This window comes from Cynara cardunculus (assembly GCF_001531365.2).
Source record: "Cynara cardunculus var. scolymus isolate 2C chromosome LG 5, CcrdV1, whole genome shotgun sequence".
NCBI classification, from domain to species: domain Eukaryota; kingdom Viridiplantae; phylum Streptophyta; class Magnoliopsida; order Asterales; family Asteraceae; genus Cynara; species Cynara cardunculus.
In genome coordinates this window covers 33086598-33090838 of record NC_037532.1, presented here as the reverse complement: position 1 = coordinate 33090838, position 4241 = coordinate 33086598, and positions in this window count along the sequence as shown.

Below are 4241 nucleotides of genomic sequence, written 5' to 3'. Positions count from 1 at the left end.
CGGTAATATATAATTGTATGTATATATAATTGTATATATATATATATATATATATATATGTATGTATATATATATACATATATAATTTTTTTATAAAGGGTTGATTCCGGTAAGAAGAGAAGTTAGAGTGAGAAACATAAAAAGAGATCTTCATCTTTGGATTAATCCTAACTGAATGTCAACACAAATGAGATGCATCGAGATGGCGAGATGCACCAGATCAATTCTCTTCTACAACGCAATAATATATAGGCGAAGAATCGTGTGAGAAGGGAAGTTATGATGAAAAACGTAAGAAGAGATCTGAACCCTTGATCACTTTTAATCTCATGCCTACTTTTGAATTGTGCTTTAGAATGGAATTGATCTAGTGGATCTCAGTGCACCTCATTAGTGTTGAAATTCAATTAGGATTGATCCAAGGTGGAGATCACGCTTCTCATCAAAACTCAACCCCATATATATATATATATATATATATATATATATATATATATCGAGGATCTTTCGTTAACCAAACAAATGGTGTTAACTACACAAACTCATGTGCACTAATAAGAAACCATTGTTAGTCCTTGTTAATTAACATGTTGGAGTCAATTATTAAGAATACAAATGTAATTTCAGTTTTTAATTATTTTTTAATCAATGAATTTCATTACGTTGGTACAAAAAAGAGTTGCATGATTTTAGATATGATAATTATATCATCTACTTCAAGTTTCTCAATGAACAAGTTTACAGAGGGAGAAAGATGAGGATTCAACTTAAACAAATTCAACAGTAAAACCAATGAACAAGTTTCACTTATGATCATGATACACTTATGATAAATGTTCACTTATGAACAAGACACTGATCAGTATCATGAACATTGCTTTATAGTGTTAATGTGTTCATAATCAGCTGTGAACACATGCACACTAATTTTTTGTGTCTTGGTTCATTTATGAACATGGTTCATTCACTGATACAGATCACTTATGAACAAGTTTCAATAATGAACATATTCACTGTTTCACTAATGAACATAGTTTCACTTATGAACTTGTTCAAATTGAATTTTCATCTTTCTCTTTCAGTAAACTTGTCCATCTAAGAACTTGAGAAACTTCAAATAGATGATATAATTATCATCCCTAAAATCATGCAACTCCTTTTTGTAACATCTCGTTATATTTCATAAATTAAAAAATGACTAAAAAGTCGTTTGATATTTTACAAAATTACCCTTGTTCATTTTTTTTGTAAGGGTGTTGGTCGGTCTAATCCTTTACCTTTAGACTTAATGAAATTGGGTCACAAAGCAAGTATACAATACGGCCCAACGTCGTCTTTCAAAGTAATAAAGTGGTACAAGTACCGGAATATCGTCCATAGGGATTGGAGCAAAAGTTAAATAAGAGTCCAATAAAAGAAAAGATTTCAGATGACGAAAACGAAGACTTTAGTTTGATTCCGAGTTAACACAGGTAATATAACAGAATAATAAAGCAGAGTAATAAAGCAGAATARTAAAKCARAATAATAAAGGTAGCACGGGTGTAAGATTTGGGGTGAAACGTAAACACGAAATCCAGCAGACAAGGCTGTGGAAGAACCAGTCCCACCATTTATTTTGAAGGTATTCCTCTCGGACTTTACCTTTGCACTATATTATAGCTTTGTACCCATATCTCTATGTGATGTTCAGACCAGGGATAGTGACAAAATGGTGTCTTCAAGATATATGGGTTAACAAATCTCTTTGTTAAAAATCACTCTTTCGAGCCGATTCCCATATCATTCAAGTTGGCGTGTTCTTGATAGTTCATCTCTGAATCTATCACACTTTGACACTTTTAGAGAGTGACCAACCCGTCGGGAGCTCAAGTTGAAAAACATAAATGATAAGTCTCATTGTCGGCAACTTTCTCAAGTCTACATCTCATATCATTCAAGCTGACGTGCTTATCATGGCTTATTTCTAAGTCCATGGCACTTTAACACTTTCAAAGTGATCAACTCGTCAAGAAGTGTGCTTGGTTTTATAAAACTTGAATGAAATAGTGGAACATTGTTATTGCGAAACAATGTCCACTTTCATTCGGTTTAACMDTTCACCCTTTACCCTACACCCGAGCTAATGAAATTAGCTACTCATTACGGAAAGTAAATGACATAAATGAATGACATAAAGTAAAGATATGAATGTAAATAACTGAAAGTAAATGACGGAAAGTAAAGACGGAAAATAAATACGGAAAGTAAATGACAATAAATAAAAGACAAAATATGAAGAACAATAATTAAATAAATACTTAAAAGCTTGTAAATATTAATAATAAGATGAGAGTGTTTTGGGAGTACAACTTAGACAAAAAAATCGTCCAAGGTGGTTGTTCTATGGAAAAGAGAGGCCAAAGGCCTTCTTTTATACCCACCATTTGAAGAAAAGACAAAAATTAAAGAGAAGTACAAAGTACAAAGTGAGAAGACTACAAAAAGGAGATATCATCTCCATCAAAACAAGTCAACCAAAASGTCTTCTCCACATCCTTTCACCAGCTGCTAATGGTCCAAAACGAGGGCTTCTTCAGCTCAGACCTTCATCCAAGACAACGGCTTAATCAATAAGCACCTCCTTCAAAAAGCCAAAATGCAGCCGGGCAATGTTGTTGGAATGCTGCAGCATTACAATGCAGTGTAATGAGTCAAAAGATGTTATCTACTCGAAAATATTGTAAAACAAATTCATCATCACAATTAGCTCCAAACATAACAAATGAAAAATAAGAAAGTAAAAATGACTCAAGGTTGGGATAAACTATGAAAATCTACCTATTAAACATAAGAAATAGGTACTTTAAGCATGTAATAAACCATGCTTATCAGGTGTCCGGGCCAAAGCCCGACTAATCCCCGTCAAATTTGGAGGCTAAACATGGCCCCACTTAAATGTCGCCAACACTCCCCTCCCAAGGCTCGAACTTGGGTTCATAACTATGTCATGCCCAAGCTTTTACCACTAGGCTGGAAGGTCTTTGACTACCCTTGTTCATTGTTGTTCACACGCATCAATTTCAATCTTATTACAAAATTACCGTTTATCAATTTCATCCGTAGATTAGAGTCATTAGACAAATCAAAGGCTAATATTGGTTCACATAGTTAACATCAATTATTGAGTTAACAATTGAAAAAGCCCTAATATTTAGGGACAAGTTCAAACGAGAAGCTAAATATTTTATGAGAAAACAAGAAGTTTCAGTGTCATATATGATTACACGTATGATACACAAACTTGATGATATATGATTAAACACATACACATAAGTGTAATCATATACGATATTGAGACTTATCGTCTTCTCGTATGATCTCCCCCCATTCTCTCTCTCTCTCTCTCTATATATATATATATATATATATAATACTAATAAATAAGTAACTTTAGGGATGCGTGTCACGTTTTTGTGCGACGGTTGTTGATTTTTCCCGCCTAAAACACAATTTTCACTTACGGTCCCCTGACTTACAACATAACTCTGGAAAAATTCATGTTTGAATTTAACTCTGGAGTGGTCATCAAAACCGGGTTTAAAATTTCAAATTCGCATTTTTGAAGCATTTTTCACAAAGCAATATTACCCGGCAAAAAAATTTAGAAGAACATGTACTCTTAGTACTTAATTAATCAATAATAACGTGAATTTAATTAATTTATAKAGTTATTAAAAGAATATTAATACATTATTAATTACTAATAACATAAAGTTAATTAATTTATAACATCTATATACCTAATAAATAAGTAACTTTGGGGACACATGTACTTAGTTAATTAATTAATTAATAATAATGTGAATTTAATTAATTTATATAATTATTAAAAGAATATTAATACCCAGCCAGGGGCTCTGCCCCTTGGACCCCACCAGGGGCTGCCGCCCCTTGGACCCCGCACCCGGGGGCGCTGCCCCTTGTCTCATACAGAGGTATACAAAAGCTCTGCATGTACTACGCAGCGCTGCATATTGGATCTACATTGTTCGTCTTCATTTAGAAGTTTTTCTGATCATCGAAGCACATGCCGTCCTTTGTATATGTAACATTTAATTCTCGAGTAAGAGCATCTTTATATCAAAAATTTAATCGGACTTGTACTTTTGTCTAAGTTTATAAATTACCTCCGATTATTAATTTTTTATAAAATACATATCAGTTTCGTTTAATTTTTGTCATTAACCCGTGTAATACAC